This window comes from Procambarus clarkii, chromosome 24 (genome assembly GCF_040958095.1).
Source record: "Procambarus clarkii isolate CNS0578487 chromosome 24, FALCON_Pclarkii_2.0, whole genome shotgun sequence".
Classification (NCBI taxonomy): domain Eukaryota; kingdom Metazoa; phylum Arthropoda; class Malacostraca; order Decapoda; family Cambaridae; genus Procambarus; species Procambarus clarkii.
The window spans coordinates 33673627-33700809 of record NC_091173.1 but is presented as its reverse complement, the minus strand read 5'-3'; the positions used below and the strand labels follow the sequence as shown (position 1 = coordinate 33700809).

At 43.4% G+C, this 27183-nt stretch overlaps 1 protein-coding gene across 1 annotated transcript in view; it reads right to left on the bottom strand.

The window, feature by feature from the left end:
* The window catches only part of LOC123761864 (uncharacterized), a 416218-nt gene that overhangs the window by 203437 nt on the left and 185598 nt on the right, over positions 1 to 27183 (bottom strand).

Here is a 27183-nt window from a genome sequence, read left to right as displayed (position 1 = left end):
GTATTTGTTCACTGTTTGATGAACATAATTGAATCAACAATATGCACACCATATTTTTGAGTACAGCGATGATTCACTCATTTTATTCTATAAATATATCACACTACACACTATTGAATAATATTACAGCAAAAAAACTACGAAAAATCAATCAGAGACATTGAAATAACTAGGTAATTATCTCTTTGTGGAAACTCTGGCCTGACAGCTGGCGATCAACAGACCGCATGGGACGCACGCTCAGTCAGCGCCTAATTTTTGTCACACTTCCCCACCCTATAGTGGGCAATATATGCCACTTACGATTTTTTTTATTATTTTTCCCGTGATCAGTGAACACAAATTAACAGGTTAGGAAGAAAAAATTTTTTTTTTTTTTTTTTTTTTTTGGTATGCGCCTGTGGGTGTCAAATGGTATATAGCTATGCGCCATTTAAGGATTAAAATATGAATATCTTTCCTCACCCAATAAGATCTAATCTCTGAATAAAACACAAAAAACGACTTGATTGTAACTTATCCACCGCTTCCCATTGGATGGGGGAAAGGGGGTTATGTGTAGGATAAACATATCAATTGTGACACTAGCCCTCCATATACAGTACAACCTCGATTCAACGTACCCCGATTCAACGAATCTCCGGCTAGTTCGCACACTTTTCAGGCCGAATTTACTCACCCGGTTCGACGAACAATGGTTCGCCGAAGCGAGGGATGTTCGGATTTGCTTACGATGTCCAGACAGAGTTCACAGACTGGTGGAAAACTTTCCCATTCTATAACAGATTACAATCAATAATTCTCTCATATGACAAGTTGGATCACACAAGTGGATCACACAAGTGGACCACACAAATGGACCACACATGTGGACCACAAGTGGTCCACAAGCTTACGATTTTGGGACAGAGTTCACAGAGTGGTGGAAAACTTTCTCATTCTATCACAGATTACAATTAATAATTCCTTCATAAGAAGTTGGATCACACAAGTGAACCATATGAACCAAACACCAGCCAAAATGGTCCACACAAACACCAGCCAAAATGGTCCACACAAACACCAGCCAGTGATCCACACAAGTGAACAACTGAGTTTCCATGATTTTCGTTCACTGATTTGGGGCACACGTATCTTTGTACATTAATTTAAAGGATGAAGCGTGATTACCTAGCTACATGTGGTAAAATCTCCTTATAGACATTTTCTGTGATGAAACAAGATGAGTGAGGGTGGACAGATAAGAGAATACTATACTGTAAACCTCACTTTACAGTGAGGTTTCACTCACTTTCGTCTGTGTGTCGTCATAGTTCAGTGACCCATGACTTTTGAAAGTTTCATATTAATAAATAATTTCTAAAACCAGTGTTTTAATAGCTTTTTATTATCCTAATTAAACTAAACTAAATAAAACCGAAAATATGCTGTAACATGATAGACATCTGCTCTTTGAGAAATTACTGTATGTTATTGGAACAACTCTAGCGTGAGTGGACAGGTCTAATCCCTGTACACACACCATGCTTGTTTCATCCCTCCCTCCCTCCCTCCCTCCCTCCCTCTCTCCCCCTCCCTCCCCCCTCTCTCTCTCTCTCTCCCCCCCTCTCTCTCTCTCTCTCTCTCTCTCTCTCTCTCTCTCTCTCTCTCTCTCTCTCTCTCTCTCTCTCTCTCTCTCTCTCTCTCTCTCTCTCTCTCTCCCCCTCTCTCTCTCTCTCTCTCTCTCTCTCCCCCCCTCTCTCTCTCTCTCCCCCTCTCTCTCTCTCTCTCTCCCCCTCTCTCTCTCTCTCCCCCCCCCCTCTCTCTCTCTCCCCCCTCTCCTCTCTCCCCCCCTCTCTCTCTCTCTCTCCCCCTCTCTCTCCCCCCTCTCCCTCTCTCTCTCTCTCTCTCTCTCTCTCTCTCTCTCTCTCTCTCTCTCTCTCTCTCTCTCTCTCTCTCTCTCCATCCATCCATCCCCCTCCCTCCATCCATCCCCTCCATCCATCCATCCATCCCCTCCCTCCATCCATACATCCCCTCCCTCCATCCATCCATCCATCCATCCCCTCCCTCCATCCATCCATCCCCTCCCTCCATCCATCCATCCATCCATCCCCTCCCTCCATCCATCCATCCATCCATCTCCTCCCTCCATCCATCCATCCATCCCCTCCCTCCATCCATCCATCCCCTCCATCCATCCATCCCCTCCCTCCATCCATCCATCCATCCATTCCCTCCATCCATCCATCCCCTCCCTCCCTCCATCCATCCATCCATCCCCTCCCTCCATCCATCCATCCATCCATCCATCCCCTTCCTCCATCCATCCATCCATCCATCCCCTCCCTCCATCCATCCATCCATCCCCTCCCTCCATCCATCCATCCATCCCCTCCATCCATCCATCCCCTCCCTCCCTCCATCCATCCCCTCCCTCCCTCCATCCATCCATCCATCTATCCCCTCCATCCATCCATCCATCCCCTCCCTCCCTCCATCCATCCATCCATCCATCCCCTCCCTCCATCCATCCATCCCCTCCCTCCATCCATCCATCCATCCATCCATCCATCCCCTCCCTCCATCCATCCATCCCCTCCCTCCCTCCATCCATCCCCTCCCTCCCTCCATCCATCCCCTCCCTCCCTCCATCCATCCATCCATCCCCTCCATCCATCCATCCATCCATCCATCCATCCATCCCCTCCCTCCATCCATCCATCCCCTCCCTCCATCCATCCATCCATCCATCCCCTCCCTCCATCCATCCATCCCCTCCATTCATCCATCCCTTCCCTCCATCCATCCATCCATCCTCTCCCTCCATCCATCCATCCATCCATCCCCTCCCTCCATCCATCCATCCCCTCCCTCCATCCATCCATCCATCCCCTCCCTCCATCCATCCATCCATCCCCTCCCTCCATCCATCCATCCATCCCCTCCCTCCATCCATCCATCCATCCCCTCCCTCCATCCATCCATCCCCTCCCTCCATCCATCCCCTCCATCCATCCATCCATCCATCCCCTCCCTCCATCCATCCATCCATCCATCCCCTCCCTCCATCCATCCATCCATCCCCTCCCTCCCACCATCTATCCATCCATCCATCCCCTCCCTCCATCCATCCATCCCCTCCCTCCATCCATCCATCCATCCCCTCCCTCCATCCATCCATCCATCCCCTCCATCCATCCCCTCCCTCCATCCATCCATCCATCCATCCATCCCCTCCCTCCATCCACCCATCCATCCATCCCCTCCCTCCATCCATCCATCCATCCATCCCCTCCCTCCATCCATCCATCCATCCATCCCCTCCCTCCATCCATCCATCCATCCCCTCCATCCATCCATCCATCCATCCATCCATCCCCTCCCTCCATCCATCCATCCATCCCCCCTCCATCCATCCATCCACTCCCTCCCTTCATCCATCCAACCATCCATCCAACCATCCATCCATCCCCTCCCTCCATCCCCTTTCTCCCTCCATCCATCCAGAATTGAAGAAACAAATCAAGTTAAAAAAAAAAGTTAACTGGGTCAGAGTTAGGGTTATCAGCGAGTCGGTCCCTTCACCACCACCGACACACCTCCCCCCCCCACCCCTACAGCCCATACACACACACACACCCTCAAATCATCCATCCTTCCATCCCTCCCTCCATCCTACCATCAATCCATCTACATCCTCTCCTTCCCTTGCCTCCCTCCCAAGCTCTGCCTGCCTCCCTCTGTGCCTGTCTCCCTCCGTGCTTGCCTCCCTCCCTGCCTCTCCCTCACAATCTCTGCCTGCCCACCTCCCTCCCTCCCAACCTCCCACTGATTTGTGGCAGACGTATCTTTGTAAATTAATTTAAAGGCTGAAGCGTGATTAGCTAGCTACATGTCGTAAAATCTCCTTATAGACATTTTCTGTGATAAAACAAGGTGAGTGAGGGTAGACAGATAAGGGAATACTGTTCTGTAAACCTCACTTGGTTTTCCTTCGTCTGTGTCGTTATAGTTCAGTGACCCATGACTTTGAAAGTTTCAGACTAATAAATCATTTCTAAGACCAATGCTTTAATAGCTTTTTATTATCCTAATTAAACTAAACTAAATAAAACCGAAAATATACTGTAATATGATAGACATCTGCTATTTGAGAAATTATTTGTTATTGGAACAACTCCAGCGTGAGCGAGTGGACGGGTCCAATCCCTGTACACACACACCATGCGTTTCTCGTTTCAATTCGTCGCCACAGTTCAGTGACTACGGCTTCGAAATAATAAAATTAATAAATCATTTAATCAATGGTCATTTAACAGATGATGAGATTATACAAAATGTTACTGGCACTGTTGACGTTCCCAGCACCAGCACAGCCGTACCCAGCACCAGCACAGCCGTACCCAGCACAGCCGTACCCAGCACCAGCACAGCCGTACCCAGCACCAGCACAGCCGTACCCAGCACCAGCACAGCTGTACCCAGCACCAGCACAGCCGTACCCAGCACCAGCACAGCCGTACCCAGCACCAGCACAGCCGTACCCAGCACCAGCACAGCTGTACCCAGCACCAGCACAGCCGTACCCAGCACCAGCACAGCCATACCCAGCACCAGCACAGCCGTACCCAGCACCAGCACAGCCGTACCCAGCACCAGCACAAAAGCAGCTGAAGCCAACACAGCAGCAGCGAGCACCAGCAAAGCTGATGCAAACATCTAAAAACATCGTGTGTGAAGTGAACAATTAGAATAAGTGTTAAATTCAAGTGTGTACATAGTGTTAAAATTAAAGTTGCAATAATTCTAATGTACAATAGTTTTCAAGAACTGTATTGTAGTACTCAACATACAGCAAAACCACTTTTAATAATACAGTGCTAACGGCTTAATGCACTGCAGTACCTATTTACTGTAGAGCATTCACAACTTCACAAAACTTCAAGATGGACAGAACTCCAACAATAAGGTAAATACATGAATTACAGTATTTTTAGTAGAGTAGTAAAATATAGGTACAGTAAGTAATATGATACAATGCATTTTTATTGTGTACAAGAAAAAAAAAAGACACTGACGCAAACGCCTCTTGAAGGTCACCTCTTGCAACGAATCCAACGCTCCAACGAACTGGGGGTGGTCCCATATAGTACGTTGAATCGAGGTTGTACTGTATGTCAGTTGCTTAAATTATATACTGTACTTGTGGTCGGTCTCACTCCACTATCGCCCATAGGATGGGTATGGGGTGCATAATAAATGAACTAAACTAAGCTCTGCCTTTCTGATAACATATACATTTATAAGCTTTATTTGTGAATCTCAATTATTAAACAATATATCACAGAGCCTGTAGGGTTCGGTGAGATGAGCGAAGAGACATGGGAGATTTTACATAAGTATAGTACATGGTAGTTAAAGTAGGCAAATGCATGTCAACGAATAACGAGTTTATATAACAAAACTATTGTCCTATGAAGTCGATTTAACTTCCAAACATATATTTTTAATAAATGTTAAATGTTTTATGGCTAGTTATGTTAGATTTTATTAAAAATACGTATTCTACTTGTTAACACTTTAGTGCGTGCGGCACTCGTGAAAAAAAAAAAGCGCCTTGTGCGCGCGGCGTTCTGGGCGCTCAAGCGTAAACACAAAAAAGTGTATAATCTTTTCACGCTCCTAACATCAATTCTTGAGCTACGTTTTTCATTTTGGTATCAATGCGTTGGCAATAAAATTCTCTACAAGATCATATGCATAAATTGTCACCAAAGCATTTGCTATCGCACCACGAAGTAAATAAACACGAAGATAACTCGCCGTGACACCTTAACAGGAAGTAAATGTTCATACTCTTTCGTTTGTTGCCAGCCTCACAGTCATCCTACAGCGCTTATTTTGATATCACTGAAACTCGCAATAAAATTCCCCAACCAGACATATGCCTATCAATGTCTAATTATGGTATCGGGTGACCCACACGAGTGTGGGAAGTGGGCGAAGCGTTAGCCGTGATTTCAGCAGCGACGACACTGTTGTGATGCAGCGCTTTGAATGTTTATACTTATTTCACTGTCCTGACATTATTTCTCGAGCTACGTATTTCATTTTTATAGCAATGTGTTCGCAATAGAAAGTTCTATAAGAACATGGGTAGAGTTGGCCAACACAGTGTCAAATAAATTTGCGGCGAATAAAATCTTACGTGTGTTTGTACCCGTGAGTGTAAAAAGTTTTTACTTTGCTCATGTTTTTCAAGTTTATACTTGTTTCACACCGGTTTTTTTTGTTTGTATAGTGTTCGGAATAAAATTCCCTACACAGACATATGCATATCAAATACAATTCCTTGGAATTCAGAGCTATAGAGATGACGGAAAACACACAACCGGAACCCGCTCTTGACACTCCAACTCACACCCGCAACACCCCACAACACCCACAAAAAAAGTTTCTCTTGTTTCGTGTATACTTACTTTAGTTTCATGCTACAGTTCTCATTTAGGTATCAAAATATTCCTAAGAAAATAGACTACAATACTAAAACAATCTAAGACAATTATGTGTACTTACCAAAGCAAAGACGATTGTAGTAAAATAAGTTGAGCATTTTATCTCCACTCCACCTCCTTCAGGTACTGATTCCTGAAGTTGCTCAACAGATGTTCCTAGGTGGAGTGAAGCTGGTACGGGTGGTTATTTCTTGTCCATCCAATACACCCTTTTCCTGTGATAAGTGGTGTAACAAGGTATGACGCAAAGTGGAACATCACATGTCTTGCACGCTATACCAGTTTTCTTCTTGATACCCGACTTTGAACACACTTCACACCTGCGACGTTTGGGGATTTTTACAAGCTCATGTTTCAATTTATAGTTCAGGCGAGTCTCTGCTATAACAACACGTCACTGTTGTCACTGGGTTGGCAATAAACTACTGTCTGAATCGTCGCTCTCACTATTGTTTTCAAACACTAATGTAGAATATGAATTATCTTCATCAGCTTCAGCTTCAGCACTAGGTGTAGACGTGAAGAGAGGGCGCCTCACACCCGACAGGTCAGATGTTGACGGGTCAGCAGCAGGATACACAGGACCAGTGTCATCATCTATGTCTGGAGCATGAACTAGATGTGGAGATGGTGTAGTTGTTGCAGGCCACTCTGCCTTGTCAAATTTCAATAAAGACCAAATAGCAACTTCATGGAACTGGAGCAGAGTTAGTTTCTTTCGATCATCTGTGTTGGCCTTGTACAATGCATAAGCGTTTTGCAATGCCATTTGCAAGAAATAAAATGTTATTTTCTTGGTCCACTTGTGACATTTCCTGGCGAAATGGTAATACTTTACCATTTGATCAAAGTGGTCAACACCCTTCATGAACTTATTGTAGTCAACAATTGCCTGTGGTTTGTTCACCACAACCTGCTGTAGTCTTACTGTTCCATCTTGCCTGCGAACTCGTTTTCTTTTCTGAACTTTCTTTGTGTCTGCATTGTGTAGGTTGGTAATCATAGAGACAACTCGCTTGTCTTTCCACAGCAGAATGAAGGTGTTGTCCTTGCGGCGGTAAACTGTGGTATCCACATCAATCTTACTCTTCGCTATTTGTTGCAAGTCTTTTGGGGCGCCACGTAAGAGTCTAATTGTTCCACATGTGTAGACCCCCACTTCTCGCAACTTCTCTGTAAGGGTAACTGAGTTGTAATAGTTATCCATATAGAGGTGGTGCCACTTGTTCAACAATGGCCGCATCAAACCAGCAACTGTTTCAATGATTGTTCTACCAATGCCAGAGTAAACCTCAAATGAATAAATGTAGCCAGATGTTGATTCGGCTAGCATATAAAATTTGACGCCATATTTGTCTGGTTTGCTTGGATTGTACACTTTGAACGACAGCCGGCCTCGCCACGCCATTGTGCCTTCATCCAAACATAACTCTCTCATTGGGTAATAAACTTCTTGAAAACGGTGTTTTAGGTAGGCCATCACTGGTCTCACTTTGATCAATTTATCTGTATTGTTCACTGGCACCGCATTGCTGTTGAACGCATGAAAAAACTGACCTATGTGCTGAAACCTTCTACTCGTCATAAACATGTTGAAGAATCTTGTATGCCATGGTTTATTTGTCTGCCAATACATGCGCATAGTGGGGTTTTTGGTTACTCCCATCAACATACACAGTCCTAAGAATCTTGCCATTTCTTTCAACTTCACCAGTTTCCAGATATCATCAACATTTTCATTAGTCAGGTTGAATATTTGTAAAGCATACAGATTGGTTTCATATGCCAAGTAATGAATCAACGCACGAGTAATAAACAACTGAATATATCCAAGTGCATTAGTTGGTTTTGTAATCTTTAGGCCTGGGGTTCCAGTAAAATCATCGATCACTGGTGGAATATTGTCCTCAAGCCACCCACCACTGGCCCCAGGCTTGCGAGTACGTATCCGGACACGTACGTTTGCGAGGAGGCTGGGGTGCCTCATCTTCGTCACTAGGTTCATCCACACCTGATATTTCAAAGCTAGAATTACTACCACTATCAACAACTGGGGTTATTTTCAAACGACGAGTAGGATGTCGTTTACTTGGCTGGATTTTAGGAGTGCACACACCACGTGTGCGCCTTGTGGTGAGAGGCGGCGGTGCTGGTGCCCCCTCCTCCTCTTCCTCAGTTTGGCTTTCAGTCTCCTCCTCTGTTGTCATCCCCAAGGGGTCTACGGCCCCCAATTTCAAATTCTTCTTCTACATCCTCACCTTCTGCATCACTTCCTTCAGTTTTCAGCTTGATCAAAGGCATCCAATACATTGGGAATCTTGGTGGGAGTGAGCCTCACACCAGCAAACCTCCTATAGATGGCGGTAATCCTGTCTTTTCCACTTGAATCTGAGCCTCCTGTAGCCTGAAACACCGCTTGGGCCTGGTGCTTGATCCATTATTGATGAATTTAGTTGGTTACAAACACACACAAACGGGTAATAATCCTTGAAAACGTGAGAGTTTGGCGGCCGAGGAGAGAGAGATCCGATCGCTCCACATGACAACAAAACAATGGGAATGTCACGTGACCCAGTAAGCCGACGTGACTTGCGGCCTACCCGAGAGAACAGGAATTTCATGGCGCGCAGTTTGAAACAAACCCCAAGTAAATCGGATTTAAACTGGATTTTTTACAAATATTTTAAACCGGACCGTAAAATTACGTCGTGATCCGACTAGCGGTTAAGCAAAACGCCCGTAATTCTAAGTGGAAAACCCAGGAAAGTGTTACTTAACATTATAATTGAAATTTGTGATAATTTGTGCAGAGAAGTGCGACAACTGGATATGCCAACAAACACTTTCCAAACAACGATATATCTTGGATAAGTCGCTCCACAACATTGACGCTTGGACCGTCGACTTCCTTTGATGCTACTTATTTCATAATGAAATTATATTAGTTTTGAGTAAATATATGTTTTCTCATGTTCTGCATTCAGCACCCACATTATAGTGAGTAAATATACCATATTACTTCATTACTTAAATAATGCTAGGAGGGTTTGAGTAGCTTTGGGTCTTTAGTGGACAGAATCTCCAATAGATTGGGTGAGAGTCGCCACCATCTCTCTCGCCCGAGGAAGAGTCGAAACTTAATTTAAAATTGATATATCCTTGTCCTCGAACATGATATATTTCATTTGGTGCAATCATAATAATGTTCATATCTCGGTCTTTCTGGAGGCATATAAGATTTTAGGCTTTATTAGCGTATCTTTGTTAATTATACAATATATCGGCAAGTGCGTAGGCGTCTGTACTACATGCCCTACAAGTTACTGAGCATTACTATAAAAAAATATGTATCTTCACTTGAGCTATAAATATGTCTATTTAATGTATTTAAAATGAAGCTCATATTTCTATCTTGCTTAATCCATATATAACATTTGTGTTTATTAACGAATTTACGTGAAATAAACATTGATCTGAGAGAGAGTTGCTCTGTCGTTCAGTCTGTATGGGGTGGGAGCTCTGTAATTTTTAAAATACAGTGGTACCTCGCATAACGATTGCCCCAAAAGACAAACATTTTGGGTAACAAACGGCCCGATCGGCATCAAATCGTCCCGTATGACGAACGCTGGTTTGAGTAACGTCAACACCACATGGTGGGGTCGCGCTGCTTCTTGCACATTCTTAGACGCCTCCGACGATGCACATAAATTATGTTGTTCTTGTTTAAAGATGCTAATGATGCTAGGATATAAAAGGGTGACTGCTGAGATGTTGCAAAGCATTGACGTTTTTGTAGGAAAAAAGAAGTGAAATGTCTGATATACAACAAATGTCAAAAAGGTTCGTTTGGTGTTCGGCAGGTAAGCTGCTTCATTATAACAATCTTTCTTTGTTTCAAATGTGTTCCATTTGTTTTGTATTTGTCATTTACGTCTCAATAATGGAGAAGCCTACGTTACATACACTGAATAAACCATTATGACATTTTCCTTTCTTCAAATGTGTTCAATATTTATTTTTCATTTGTCTTATAGCAAAAGGTTCGTTCAGTGGTCGGCGGGTAGGCTGCTCCATGTTTCTTACATACAAAAAAAAATAATAAAAAAATGAAGAATTTTGAAAACCAGTACAAATGTCAAAAAGGTTCGTTCGGTGGTCTACAGGTCGGCTGCTCCATGTTTCTTAAATAAAAAAAAAAACTAAAAATAAAAGAACTGTTGAAACAATTTGAAAAATGGACAAATGCCATAAAGGTTCGTTCAGTGTTTGTCGGGTAGGCTGCTCCATTATTGAGACGTAAGTGACAAATACAAAACAAATGGAACACATTTGAAACAAAGATTGTCATAATGGAGCAGCCTACCCAACAAACACTGAACGAACCTTTTGTTATAACGAATATGAAAGACAAGGGCTGCTGGCTGGGTTAGTGTGGCGTGAGCAACCATTTGTGGCACACGTGCCTCTGGCTCTCAAACACCTGTCCGACACGGTGTTGAAAGACTGTGCTCAGTCGGTGCAATTCAGACCCTATTGTTTGAAGAACATAAGGGTCATAACATTGTTGAAGCTAGGCGCAATAAGGGCTTAACACAACGGTCGGATGCCAGTGATACAGCACCTATGAGGATGCTACAGCGAGCGTATCCAGTTGTGGCTCTGAGCCCCACCTTTGCCATCTCGAATTTATATAGATGATACATAGATGAATTGTTTTCTGCGTTCAGTGATGATGCATCTGATACAAGTAGCATAGATGAACAGTGTTAGCGGCTTCCATGGTGTTGTTTTTCATCGATATTTTCAAGAATACCTGAATCTCTTCCTGACTGATGGACACTCTTTGAGGCTAGCTGAATCTTTTCCTGACTGATGGACACTCTTTGAGGCTAGCTGAATCTCTTCCTGTGTGGGGACCTTACAAAGCGATATTTTCAAGACTACCTTAGAAATTGAGCTTTTCCTATAATCGTTTCAATACTACCTTATGCTTTACAAGCTTGGCTACATACCACCTACAAGTACTAAAGCCAAGGGTGTACGCAAGTGCGTACCATGGACTACTTCGTTGACTATTACATACCTCTAAAGTACTGAGTGTGTAATACAGTGTGTTACTGTGTAAATAGTATGTGAAACTGTACATATTGTAATTTTAGTGAATTTATACCACGTAATATTGTGACAATAAACATTTATTGTGGACACATTACTGACACATGTATCACAGTTCCATGGAAAATTATGAACATTCTACTGTATACATATTGTAAAGGTCACAAATATGCATCATATACGATAAAAGAAACAAATAAACCCGAATAGGAAATGCATAGAAAAAATATTTGAAAATATATTTGTGGCAACACGCGGTGCTTGAATGGCCTGCACGACCGTGTCTGGGAGCTTCACACACGGGCGACTAGGCCCTGATGACGTCACAGCGCACCTTGTCTACGCCCTCACAGCCAAAGTAAGTGGAATTTGGTAATTATTTTTACATAGACATGTTCAGGGACTGGTAATTTATCATTTGGCAAAGAAAAATGATATTTTAAGGAACATTTGATGTCATGCACACTAAGGGAATTTCACAATAAACACAGTGCATCACACTGGTTACATGTGGGACACTCGTTTTGTATGACGTCCGTTTCACATGACGAACTATGGAACGGATTAAATTCGTTATGCGAAGTACCACTGTACATGTATCTTCATTAGAACTTTAAATATCTCTATGGTAAAGTGTTTAAAGTGAAGCTTATATGTCTGCCTTTCTTGAGGCAAATAAAACATATATGTTATTAACGAATTCACGTGAAATAAACATTGTTCTGAGAGAGAGTTGCTCATTCGATCGATCTGTCCGGGGTCGGAGCTCGGCTATTATAAAAGTACATGTATCTTCGCTTTAAATTTAAATATGCCCATGGTAAGGTATTTAGAATGAAGCTTATATTTCTATCTTTCTTGTGACATATAAAACTCTTACGTTTATTAAGGAATCTGCGTGAAATAGGCATGGTTCTGAGATGAATGATGCGGTTTTCGAGCTCGACGAGCGATGAAAACTGCCCCTTTTATAAAACTACAAATATCTTCGGTTTTACTTAAAATATTTGTCTGGTAGAGGTTTTACAGATAGATCGCGTTTTTGTCTTTCTACTAATAAATAATTTTGATTTAATAAGTCATCAAGATGTTTTCAACAATATTCTTTCGGCATTCGTCTTTTCCAACATGGGCGACCCTTTTGGAAACGCGATACTTGGTTCAACCCATCCCATAGTTGGGTCTGTTTCCATTATGGTTCGGAACATACCCATCCTATAGTTGGTATAGTAGACACCATACCATCCTGTTTGCAGTAGTTTACCCCATACACATTCCAACGTAACATCGTTTTCTGTTAGCGTTCCTACAAAACATTCTTTAAATATTGTTAAAGCACAAACTATGGTATATAATATTGATTAGTGAAGCACTATTATTCTATGTAATAATTTATAGTGCTTATTATAATTTACTAAGAACAACTAATATTTCTCAAAACAAAACTACGAGCCTTCAATAGGATGTAGCTGATCTGTAATATTCTAGGAGCATGGACAATAGTAGGTAAATTTCACAACCCATGTGGGACCTGAAAACTACAATTTTTATTATAATTGAACCAATCACGACTATTCTGCTATCTACGTTGATGGACGAGTACTGTGAGACGTACATTGGTACGTGAGGAAGAGTTTGGGCCTTGGAAAAAAAGGTAACTGGGAAATATCACATATGTACTAATTCACATTCAACATATTGACTTTAAGCATTAACCCTCAAACCGCGCATATCATATATAAATGATATCAGTGACAAAACCGAAACCGCGCACATCATTTATATATGATTTCGTGTCTAGCGCTATAATTTAAACTCCCCGCCTGGGATAGGGGCAGCTATAGTACAGCCATGACCGATAGTTGCCAGATGCCACCTAGAAAAAAAATCCAGGCCAACATTCTTGGGTGTGAGAGCGTCAGTATTGAGCAAGCCACCAAGGCTGGCGCACGCAGCACGAGCTCACAGCACCGCTGTTCAGCTTGTGACCACAGCATCGCCTACAAATACCATAATATATATGATACTGCTATTATTTAGCAGTGAGAGTATTACTGAAGCCCCCTGACTGTGATAAAACTGACCAGGATTCTGATAATAGCAGGATTGTGGTGATATTTAGCGCTATGCTCCATGGAGGGAGGCGTAAGGCTGTGCGAGGGAGGGTTGTGGCGTCGTCTTCTGACTGTGTGTGGCCACCATTTATTGACTGCACTCACCATACCAGCTTAGTGGTTCGATATGGTGAACACAAATGTTGATACTTATATATAACGTGTGTATATAGGGTATAAACAGCAAGAGGAGTAGGTTGGGAGCCGCCATTTTGGTGAGGGCGGTGGCGTCGTCTGGACGACTTATCATGTTGTTTACTGGTGACCACAATAGTCTTTGGGCACCATACCATCTTATTTGTTCAGGTATGGTGAATAAAACAGGTAGATACTTATATATAATATGTGTATATAGCGTAATAACACCACAAACAGTATTGTTGAAGGACAAATATTAGTGCGTCTGGCCTTGAGGGCGGCCGCCGATCAGCTGACTGTGTGAGTAGCTACGTCTTTGTGGCCTTTACTCACCATACAAGCTTAGATGTACAGTTATGGTGAACAAAACATGTAAATACGTATATATAACGTCTGTGTATAGTGAATAAATACAGAAAGAGTATTGTAGGAGGTGAATGAGGGTGAGTGAGGTGGTGTTGAGGGAGGGAGTGGCAGTGAGTGGCTCGCTGGTGTTTGGCGGTCACTCCTCGTTGCTTTTTGACTCACAAGACCAACTTAGTAGTTCGTTATGGTGTACAAAACATGCAAATACTTATACAGTGGTACCTCGGAATGCGATTGTCCCTGTATGCGAGGTTTTCGGAAGGCGAGCAGTATTTACTCCAAAAATTTGTCTCGGAAGGCGATGGTTACTTCGGGACGCGAGTTTGTTGATACGCGTACAGGCCGACCTAGCGCGTGGTGGTTCAGCGATCGTCGCCCCTCTGCCCCTCAGTTTACCATTGTCTCGCGCTCAGTGACTACCCCCACATCAATTCTTCTCGTGGATTTTCAGTGTTTTGTTGGATTTTTGGTGATTTGTCTATACAATTTGTTATTATATATATCACCATGGGTCCCAAGAAAGCCAGTGGTAAGGATAAAGGCCAGAAAGCTCATGTGAGGATGACAATAGAGGAGAAACAAGAGATCATTCGAAAGCATGAGAACGGTACACGTGTTGTTGAACTTTGTAGGCAGTACAACAAAGCCACATCAACAATATGCACTATACAGTGGTACCTCGGAATGCGATTGTCCCTGTATGCGAGGTTTTCGGAAGGCGAGGTGTATTTACTCCAAAAATTTGTCTCGGAAGGCGATGGTTACTTCGGGAGGCGAGTTTGGACGCGAGTTTGTTGATACGCGTACAGCCGACCTAGCGCGTGGTCGTTCGGCGATCGTCGCCCCTCAGTTTATTATTGTCTCGCGCTCAGTGACTACCCCCACATCAATTCTTCTCGCGGATTTTCAGTGTTTTGTTGGATTTTTGGTGATTTGTCTATACAATTTGTTATTATATATCTCACCATGGGTCCCAAGAAAGCCAGTGGTAAGGATAAAGGCCAGAAAGCTCATGTGAGGATGACAATAGAGGAGAAACAAGAGATCATTCGGAAGCATGAGAAGGGTACACGTGTTGTTGAACTTTGTAGGCAGTACAACAAAGCCACATCAACAATATGCACTATACTTAAGAAGAAAAATAAGATTATGGGTGCTAAAGTGGCAAAAGGAGTAAGAACATTAACGGCACAAAGACCCCAAATACTTGAAGAAGTGGAAAAGTTGTTATTAATTTGGATACACGACAAGGAGTTGAGGGGTGATAGTGTTTCGGAGGCCATTATTTGTGAGAAAGCCAGGGTGTTGCACGAAGACCTTCTAAAGAATACCCCTGCAACGAGTGATGCAGATAAGAAAGAGTTTAAGGCAAGCAGGGGCTGGTTTGAAAAATTTAGAAAGAGAAGTGGTATCCATAGTGTTACAAGGCATGGGGTTATGTGATGTGATTATGGAAGGGGACTCCCCTTCCAAACAGTAACTCCTCTCCTCCTCCCCCCCTCCTCACCATCTTCCATACGCCTACAGCACTCGACAGCAAGGTAAGTAATAACTGGAACACAGTTTTGTAGGTTTATTTAGATGAATTAGGTAAATTAGGTATAAAAATTTAGTTTGATGTGGGGTTTTTGGGGTAGTCAGGAACGGATTAATTCATTTCCCTTTATTTCTTATGGGGAAATTAACTTCGGAATGCGAGTTTTCGGAAGGCGAGGCGTCTCCAGGAACGGATTAAACTCTTATTCTGAGGTATGCCTGTACTTAAGAAGAAAAATAAGATTATGAGTGCTAATGTGGCAAAAGGAGTAAGAACATTAACAGCACAAAGACCACAAATGCTTGAAGAAGTGGAAAAGTTGTTATTAATTTGGATACATGACAAGGAGTTGAGGGGTGATAGTGTTTCGGAGGCCATTATTTGTGAGAAAGCCAGGGTGTTGCACGAAGACCTTCTAAAGAAGACCCCTGCAACGAGTGATGCAGATAAGAAAGAGTTTAAGGCAAGCAGGGGCTGGTTTGAAAAATTTAGAAAGAGAAGTGGTATCCATAGTGTTACAAGGCATGGGGAGGCAGCCAGCTCAGACAAACCAGCCGCTGGACGATTTATTGACGAATTTAAAGAGTTTGCAGAGGCTGAGGAATACCTACCGCAACAAGTGTTTAATTGTGACGAAACAGGACTGTTTTGGAAAAGAATGCCTAAGAGGACATACATTACCAAGGAGGAAAAATCCTTGCCTGGACACAAGCCTATGAAAGATAGGTTTACGCTTGTGCTGTGTTCAAATGCGAGTGGCGATTTGAAAATTAAACCCTTGCTAGTGTATCATTCTGAAAATCCAAGGGTTTTCAAACAGTATAATGTGCAAAAAACCCGTTTGTGTGTGATGTGGAAGTCTAATAAAAAAGCATGGGTCACTAGGCTTATTTTTTCGGAGTGGGTGAATGAAGTGCTGTGCCCTGCCATAGAAAAATATCTGCAGGAGAAACAATTGCCACTCAAAGCCGTGCTTCTCCTTGACAATGCTCCTGCTCATCCTCCAGGCTTGGAAGATGATTTGATGCCTCAATACAATAAATTCCTCACAGTTAAATTCCTTCCTCCTAACACCACTCCTCTAATTCAGCCTATGGACCAGAAAATCATAGCGAATTTTAAGAAACTGTATAAAGGGCACTTTTCCGGAAATGTTTTGAAGTGACTGAAGCCACAAACCTCACCCTCAAAGAGTTCTGGAGAGAGCATTTTAACATTTGTAGTGCTTTAAAACTCGTTGACAAAGCCTGGCAAGAAGTGACTCAAAGAACCCTGATCTCTGGCTGGAGAAAATTGTGGCCTGAAGGTGTGAGAGAACTAGACTTTGAGGGGTTTGAGCCTATAAATGATGCGCCTATTGTTGAGGAAATTGTTAGTCTAGGCCAGCAAATGGGCTTGGAATTGGATGGTGATGATGTGGAGGAGTTGGTGGAAGAACACAACGAAGAACTGACCACCGAAGAACTCCTAGCCCTTCAACAGGAACAGCAAGCCAACACAGCAGCGAATGATTCTGCAGTGGAGGAGGAGGTGGCAGCAGCACCAACAGCACCAGCGAATGTCCCTTCTGCAGTAATTAAGAAGGTGTGTCAGATGTGGGAAGAGATTCAAACAACTATTGAACAGACTCACCCAGAGAAAGCTGTAGTAGGCCGTTGTCTTAATCTTTTCAATGACAATGTGATGCCTTACTACAGAGACAGCTTGCGAAGAAGGGAAAAGCAAGCTTCCATGGACAGATTTGTGGTGAGGAAATCGAGCAGTGAGCCTCAACCAGGACCTAGTGGCACTCAGGTTAAACGTCCCAGGGAGAGCACACCAGAAAGGTCCTCACTGCCTGATGTGATTATGGAAGGGGACTTCCCTTCCAAACAGTAACTCCTCTCCTCCTCCCCCCTCCTCACCATCTTCCATACGCCTACAGCACTCGACAGCAAGGTAAGTAATAACTAGAACATAGTTTTGTAGGTTTATTTAGATGAATTAGGTAAATTAGGTATAAAAATTTAGTTTGATGTGGGGTTTTTGGGGTAGTCAGGAACGGATTAATTCATTTCCCTTTATTTCTTATGGGGAAATTAACTTCGGAATGCGAGTTTTCGGAAGGCGAGGCGTCTCCAGGAACGGATTAAACTCGCATTCTGAGGTATGCCTGTATATAACCTGTGTATATAGTGTAACAACAGCAAAACTATTTGTTTATTGTTTTATGAACATAATAATTGAATCACTAATATGCACACCATAATTTTGAGTACAGCGATGGTTCACACATTTTATAATATAAATATACCACAATTCACTGTATGGAATAATATTACTACAAAAAAACTAAGAAAAAATCAGAGACATTGAAATAATTAGGTAATAATATATTTGTGGCAACTGCCGTCTGACAGCTCGGGCGGAGTAGACCTCATCTGGCGAAGGCTCTGCCAACGCCCCTTTTTTGCCACACTTCCCTACCCTATTGCGGCTAAAATATGCCACCTACGATTTTTTTGTTATTTTTTCCGTGATCAGGGAACAAAAATGAACACTTCTATAAGACGAAAGAATTTTTTGGATTTTTTTTTTTTGTTGCGCCTGTGGGTGTGAATTCCATTTGGGCCCTTAGCGGTTTGAGGGTTAAGTCATATATGTGCTGTCTTGTGTGAGAACGAGTTGCAGTGAGGCACGAAGAGCAATGGCCTATAGAAATGCACATGTGATTTTGGAGCATTCTATATCTGCCATCGACAGGGACAGGCACCCAGAATGGTAAGCGCCCCAAAACAAACTGCTCTTCTGGTTAAAATGATGAAAATAGACAAACGAGTGGACAGAAGTCCCCCCAAATGAAAACGAGCAAACGAGCATGACGTCACACGAGCCGCACCGCATGTCTGCGCAGCTCTCCACTCCCAGAGAGGGGGAAGGGGGAGCCACAGACCCCGCGCCGGCGATCCACACCCTAGTTCTGAGGCTGGATGTTAAAATATGCGAAAACCCAGACTGGAGGGAGGGAGGGTTGCCAGGGAGCCTCCGGGACTCACCCAGAAAATGGCATTTCATTATATTCAACCCTGGTTTTCTGCAGAGAGCCCCTACGACTTCCCAGAGCTACTTCACCGAAGACAAAAACAGAGGGCCGCATCCGAGAGTCGGTCGGTGCTCACATCCCAACACGAAAGTGAGGCAGGCTGCAACCACCAACCCAAAGAGAGACAGGCCCAACTAGGTCCTTGAACATTCCCAAGATAGTGTTCAGCCAGGATCCCTGTTCAACCACCAAAAACCCCATGCCGGAAGTCAGGCCAAGACCTGGTGCTAAAGACGGTAGCAAGCGCAGCAAACATATGAAATGTCATAGGTACGGGGATAGACCCCAGGCTGGCTAGACCAAAAGACCCTGTGGACAACCCAAGAGACCCGAACCCCGAGAACAGGGAAGAAGGGACACCGGATCAACCAAAAGTGCATCCCTGGCCACAGAGGCTGTGGCACGCAATTAACAGTGGAGAGCTGCAACCGGACACAACAAGATGCACCCCCAGCCAATCAACCAAGCAGCAACAACCCCAGGGGACCCCTCCGGAAAATAGCCGGCCGCAAATAAACCAATCACCAGAACCTAAAGAAGTAGAAACCACCGACAAACAAACCCGAACCTAAGGGGACACAACACACCGAGTAGAAGAGAGAAAAGAGCACCACTGGTGGTGCACGAGCAGGTCGGAGGTGAGCATTGCCCAAGACAGTGTGTGAAAGGTGCAGAAGGAACAACAAAATCGGAGCAATTTGAAGCGGCTCCACCAGTGCTGCATGAGACAAGGCGACAGTATGCGGCAAAATGACAGTCCTGAACCTCCACGAGAGAAGGACAAGACCACGTCAACAAAATCCACAGTATACCTACAAAGAGAAAAAGAAAATGAAGGAACACCAGAAAACCCCATACTGCCGCTGAGAAGAAGCACTCAGATGAGACACCATTAACCCTCAAACCGCTAGGGGCCCAAATGGAATTCACACCCACAGGCGCAACAAAAAAAAAAAAATCCAAAAAATTCTTTCGTCTTATAGAAGTGTTCATTTTTGTTCCCTGATCACGGAAAAAATCATAAAAAAATCGTAGGTGGCATATTTTAGCCGCAATAGGGTAGGGAAGTGTGGCAAAAACAGGGCGTTGGCAGAGCCTTCGCCAGACGAGGTCTACTCCGCCCGAGCTGTCAGACGGCAGTTGCCACAAATATATTATTACGTAATTATTTCAATGTCTCTGATTGATTTTTTCTTATTTTTTTGCAGTAATATTATTCCATACAGTGAATTGTGGCATATTTATATAATAAAATGTGTGAACCATCGCTGTACTCAAAATTATGGTGTGCATATTAGTGATTCAATTATTATGTTCATAAAACAATAAACAAATAGTTTTGCTGTTGTTACACTATATACACAGGTTATATATAAGTATCTGCATGTTTTGTTCACCATAACGAACTACTAAGTTAGTTTTGTGAGTCAAAAAGCAATGACGAGTGACCGCCAAACACCAGCGAGCCACTCGCTGCAACTCCCTCCCTCAACACCACCTCACTCACCCTTATTCTCCACCCACAATACTGTTTTTGCATTTCTTCACTATACACAGACGTTATATATACGTATTTACATGTTTTGTTCACCATAACTGTACATCCAAGCTTGTATGGTGAGTAAAGGCACAAAGACGTAGCTACTCACACAGTCAGCTGATTGGCGGCCGCCCTCCAGGCCAGACGCACTAATATTTCTCCTCCAACAATATTGTTTGTGGTGTTATTACGCTATATACACACATTATATATAAGTATCTACCTGTTTTATTCACCATACCTATACAAATAAGCTGGTATGGTGCCCAAAGACGATAGTGGCCATCAGTAAACAACATGCCAAGTCGTGCAGACGACACTCCTCCCTCACCAAAATGGCGGCTCCCAACCTACTCCTCTCGCTGTTATCTCACACTATACACACGTTATATATAAGTATCTACATTTGTGTTCACCATAGTGAACCACTAAGCTGGTATGGTGAGTGCAGTCAATAAATGGTGGCCACACACAGTCAGAAGACGACGCCACAACCCTCCCTCCACAGCCTTACTCCTCCCTCCATGGAGCACAGCGCTAAATATCACCACAATCCTGCTATTATCAGAATCCTGGTCAGTTTTATCACAGTCAGGGGGCTTCAGTAATACTGTCACTGCTAAATAATAGCATGAACAAGTATATTATGGCATTTGTAGGCGATGCTGTGGTCACAAGCTGAACAGCGGCGCTGTGAGCTCGTGCTCCGTGCGCCAGCCTTGGTGGCTTGCTCAATACTGATGCTGTAACACCCAAGAATGTTGGCCTGGATTTTTTTTCTAGGTGGCATCTGGCAACTATTGGTCGTGGCTGTACTATAGCTGCCCCTATCCCAGGCGGGGCGTTTAAATTATAGCGCTAGACACGAAATCATATATAAATGATGTGTGCGGTTTCGGTTTTGTCACTGATATCATTTATATATGATATGCGCGGTTTGAGGGTTAAAGAAGCCACCTGATCACCAAACAGATGGTGAGATGCAAGTCAAAATTACCAGACTTGAAGACCCAAGGAGAAGACCGAACCTGCCCCGTCATGGACTGATCATTGAAAAAGAGGAGCCGTGGGGAAACCCCTGGGTGTGAACACCGAGCAAGCAGTGCCAGAACCAAGGCTGTCAAAGAACCGAAAGGAACGTCCGCCAGGGAACCAGAAACCCAAACCTAGCGAGCCGGTAAGAACCAACCTGGACGCGCAGACATGCTTTATCCAGGAGGCATCCCCTCCCCCCCTTCACTCTGGACCCCAGAAGAAACGATAAATCCAACAGCGAAAGACGAGAAAAAAACGCTTGCAGAAAACTGCCGAACCACAGACTACGCAAACAGCAAGGACAAAATAGGAATGAAAACTTAAGAACCAGGTCCCAGGCAGAGGACAACAAAGAAGCAAGCACCAAATGTTAAAATGCGAAGTGAAAAACAGTGACACCAAAACCCACAGGTATGGTACCACCAGGCCCAGCAGGGCAGAACGATGCACGCCTCACAGAGGAAGGAATGAGAATTATGTAGGACATGTACTGTCCAGAAAAGGAATACAAAGAAAAGGCCAAAGCCAGGGCCAAAATCCTAACTACTCCTGTCCAAAAGAAAAGGAACTGTAAGGGCAGGAGCAGCTGATCGGGAAACTACATCCACCAGCAGACACTGCACCACACAAGCTGGTAGTAACAGAGGAGAAGATGAAGAACTCAGACCCATAACTGAACACTGGGTCTGTTCAACAACAGGGAATTGTTGTTGAACAGTTGAACACAGCCTAACCAAGCACGAGCATGGGAATAGCCAACATGCACCTACCAAGATACACAACAACGTGTAGTATAGAGGTAGTAATACGGAAAAATGCAATAAAAAGACCTTATATATGGTCCCAGCACTGGAAGCTAGGGACAAGAGCGTAAGGAATATGAAGAACTAAGAAGAATTGGCAATTGGCAATGGAATGTACATGAACAACCATATATACAGAGAGACTTGTAGCGAGGGTAAACAATACACTCGCCCCAAACTCATGTTCTAATGAGAGAAGCCAAACTCACATTAGCACTAAAAGTCCATTCCCTTATTACAGGCAACATCCCTTCTAACCTATTGGAGGATGGTGAGCTGTATAGAAAGTGTATACATGTACCGTACAACCTCGATTCAACGTACCCCGATTCAACGAATCTCCGGCTAGTTCGCACACTTTTCAGGCCGGAATTACTCACCCGGTTCGACGAACAATGGTTCACCAAAGCGGGGGATGTTCGGATTTGCTTACGACGTCGAGACAGAGTTCACAGACTGGTGGAAAACTTTCACATTCTATCACAGATTACAATTATTAATTCCTTCATATGACAAGTTCGATCACACAAGTGGACCGCACATGTGGTCCACAAGCTTACGATGTTGGGACAGAGTTCACAGTGGTAGAAAAACTTTACCATACCATCACAGATTAAAATTAATAATTCCTTCATATGACATGTTGGATCACACAAATGGACCACACAAGTGGACCACAAGCGGTCCACAAGCTTACGATGTTGGGACAGAGTTCACAGAGTGGTGGAAAACTGTTTCATTCTATCACAGATTACAATTAATAATTCCTTCATAAGACAAGTTGGATCACACAAGTGGACCACACAACAAGTGAATCATATGAACCAAACACCAGCCAGAATGGTCCACAAGAAGTGATGCATATTAACCAAACACCAGCCAGAGTCGTCCACACAAATGAACGACTGAGTTCAATGATTTTCGTTCACCGATTTGTGGCACACGTATCTTTGTAAATTAATTTAAAGGCTGAAGCGTGAATAGCTAGCTAATATGTTGAAATCTTCTTATATACATTTTCTGTGATGAAACAAGACGAGTGAGGGTGGACAGCTAAGGGAATACTGTACAGTAAATCTCACTTTACAGTGAGGTTTCACTCACTTTCGTCTGTGTTGTCATAGTTCAGTGACCCATGGCTTTGAACGTTTCACATTAATAAATCATTTCTAAAACTGGTGTTTTAATAACTCTTTATTATCCTAATTAAACTAAACTAAGTAAAACCAAAAATATACTGTAATAAGATAGATATCTCCTATTTGAGAAATTATTCACGTTATTGGCAGCACAACTCCAGCACGAGTGGACAGGTCTAATCCCTGTCCATACAACACCATGCTTGTTGTTTTCGATTTCGTTGCCACAGTTCAGCGATCTACGGCTTCGAAATAATAAAATTAATAAATCAGTTCCAAAGTATTTTTTATAGCTCTTATTATCGTAATAATGTTGCTAAACTAAATATGTAACCCAAAAATATATAATTTGATGTAAATTGAATATTTGAGAGAAATATATGTTACTGGTAATTGAGCACAACACCAGGCAGTGTTTTAGTCGATTTCGTCGCCACAGTTCAGTGACCTACGGCTTCGAAATAATAAAATTAATAAATCAGTTCCAAAATAAGTATTTTTTATAGCTCTTATTACCGTAATAATGTTGCTAAAACTAAATATATAACCCAAAAATATATAATTTGATGTAAATCGAATTGTTAAGGGAAATTTATGTTACTGGATCAGGCTTAAATACCAGCCTACTGAAGGGTGTACGTATAGACTTAGTCTGCATTTGTACAGTATGCACCCAGTGCCCTTAGCTTTGTCTGCGATTGACGTACAGTATTTATCCGCCGGTGGAAGAATAATCGTGGAATTGACCATTTTTTTACTACAGCTCCTTGGTTATAAAACAAAATGTCTCAGGGGCTTACTAATAGTGCCTTATTAAGAGTTTAATTCGTTCCTGGAGACGGCTCGTATTCCGAAGCTTATTTCCCCATAAGAAATAATGGGAAATGAATTAATCCGTTCCTGACTACCCCAAAAACCCCACATCAAACTAAATTTTTATACCTAATTCATCTAAATAAACCTACAAAACTATGTTCAAGTTATTACTTACCTTGCTGTTGAATGCTGTAGGCGTATGGAAGATGGTGAGGAGCGGGGAGGAGGAGAGGAGTTACTGTTTGGAAGGGGAGTCCCCTTACATTATCACATCAGGCATTGAGGACCTTTCTGGTGTGCTCTCCCTGGCACATTTTATCTGAGTGCCACTAGGTCCTGGTTGAGGCTCACTGCTCGATTTTCAACTTTGCAGTTCTTCCCATACTTCACACATTTTCTTAATCAAGAAGGGACATCCTCTACTACCTCTACTCACAGCTATTTTCTTAGGTTGAACCCTATCAATAGCTTTCTCGAGACCCATGGCGAAATATATAATAACAACTTTTATGCTCAAATGGCCAAAAAACCGACATAAAACTGTAAATCCTTGTGAAGAATTCAGGAGGGATAATCACTGGGCGGGAGACAATGGCAAACTGAGGGGCGGAGGGGCGACGTTCGCCATACCACCACGCGCTAGGTCGCCCTGAACGCGTATCAACAAACTCTCATTCCGAGGTAACCCTCGCCTTCCGAGACATATTTTCCGAGGAAATCCTGCTCGTATTCCGAAAAACTCGCATACAGGGACACTCGTGTTCTGAGGTACCACTGTATGGGGAACTCGCCTAGTTCTTTTCTTTGCATACAGGTGTGGAGTGGCTCGGAGTGATGCTGTCTCCACCTCTACACTACACCAACTCTTCTTCTACTGCACACACATCTCTGGACATGCTCCACTGGCGATACTCCCAGAATGTTCCACAGCTACGCTGTGTCGTGACATGATAGTGCCTATGCTCTACAGGTGAGATTATACGATCTGGTGAGACTGTCAGCCAGGCACTGGTTCTCACTTTTGGAATTAGTGTTGGGTATGGTTTGTACTGTGTTGCTTGGCCTCTTTGCGTGCATCTTGATGTGACCTTAACTTGTATGTATATGTTGTTCTTTGTTACACTGTGGGACGCAGCCCTGGATTTTGGTAACTTTTGGTTTCGTCTTTCAGCGACTGGATCTTTTCTGGACTCTGGACACTCATTCCTTGGCTGTCGTTCAATGCCTGGCTGCACACTTATATATTTGTTACATATGCATATACAGTACAACCTCGATTCAACATACTATATGGGACCAACCCCAGTTCGTTGGAGCGTTGGATTTGTTGCAAGAGGTGACCTTCAGGAGGCGTTTGTGTCAGTGTCTTTTTTTTTCTTGTACACAATAAAAATGCATTATCATATTACATACTCTACCTATATATTACTTCTCTACTAAAAAATACTGTAATTCATAAATTTACCTTATTGTTGAAGTTATGTCCATCTTGAAGTTTTGTGAAGTTGTGAATGCTCTACATTAAATACGTACTGCAGTGCATTATGCCGTTAGCACTGTGTTGATTAAAAGTAGTTCTGCTGTATGTTGAGTACTACAATACAGTTTATGAAAACTATTGTACACTAAAATTACAGCAACTTTAATTTTAACACTGTGTGCACACTTAAATTTAACACTTGCTCTAACTGTTCACGCTGCACATGATGTTTTTAGATGTGAGAGACTGAGACTGAGTCTACTTTCAAGTGTGGTCTAGAGCAGACACTTGCGAGATACTGTACCAACGCTCAGTGCGCTCAACTCACACCAACGTATCACCTGTGTACTTCTGTATATTCGACCAAATATATATATAGTATCTTAGTGTCTGTGTTTATTTGTCACCATACTTTACGTAACAATAGAACCGTTACATTGGAGACTGATTCTCAGTCTCCGTGGTGTAGTGGTAAGACACTCGCCTGGCGTTCCGCGAGTGCTATGTCATGGGTTCGTATCCTGGCCGGGGAGGATTTACTGGGCGCAATTCCTTAACTGTAGCCTCTGTTTAACGCAACAGTAAAATGTGTACTTGGATGAAAAAACGATTCTTCGCGGCAGGGGATCGTATTCCAGGGACCTGCCCGAAACGCTACGCGTACTAGTGGCTGTACAAGAATGTAACAACTCTTGTATATATCTCAAAAAAAAAAAAAAAAAAAAAAAAATGTTTGCATCAGCTTTGCTGGTGCTCGCTGCTGCTGTGGGTTCAGCTGCTTCTGAGCTGGTGCTGGCTGCTGTTGTACCAGTGCTGGGTACAACTGTGCTTGTGCTGGGTACGGCTGTTGTACCAGTGCTGGGTACAACTGTGCTCGTGCTGGGTACGGCTGTTCTCGTGCTGGGTACGGCTGTTCTCGTGCTGGGTTCGGCTGTTCTCGTGCTGGGTACGGCTGTTCTCTTGCTGGGTACAGCTGTTCTCGTGCTGGGTACGGCTGTTCTCGTGCTGGGTACGGCTGTTCTCGTGCTGGGTACGGCTGTTCTCGTGCTGGGTATGGCAGTTCTCGTGCTGGGTACGGCTGTTCTCGTGTTGGGTACGGCTGTTCTCGTGCTGGTTGATTTTCTGCTACTAGGTTCTTGCAAAATATTGCTTCATTTTTGGCATTAACACTTTCGAGCATCCGTGATGACCGTGGTCGTCACCAATATTATTAACCCTTAAAGTGCGCATCACGTCATATGACGTGCTGGACGTTATTCCAGTCAACTGCGCATCACGTCATATGACGTGCTGGACGTTGTTCCAGTCAACTGCGCATCACATCATATGATGTGTTGGAGTACTACGCAAGATTTAAACAGCCCGCGGATACACGGGGTTCACCACACCTTCATCAGGGCTCTTGTAAACAGACGCCATTTTTAAAAAAAATCGTGGGCCAAACTCCCGGGTGTTATTGGCCTCAGTATTGAGTGAGCAACCAAGTCTGACGCACGCAGCATGAGCTAACAGCACTGC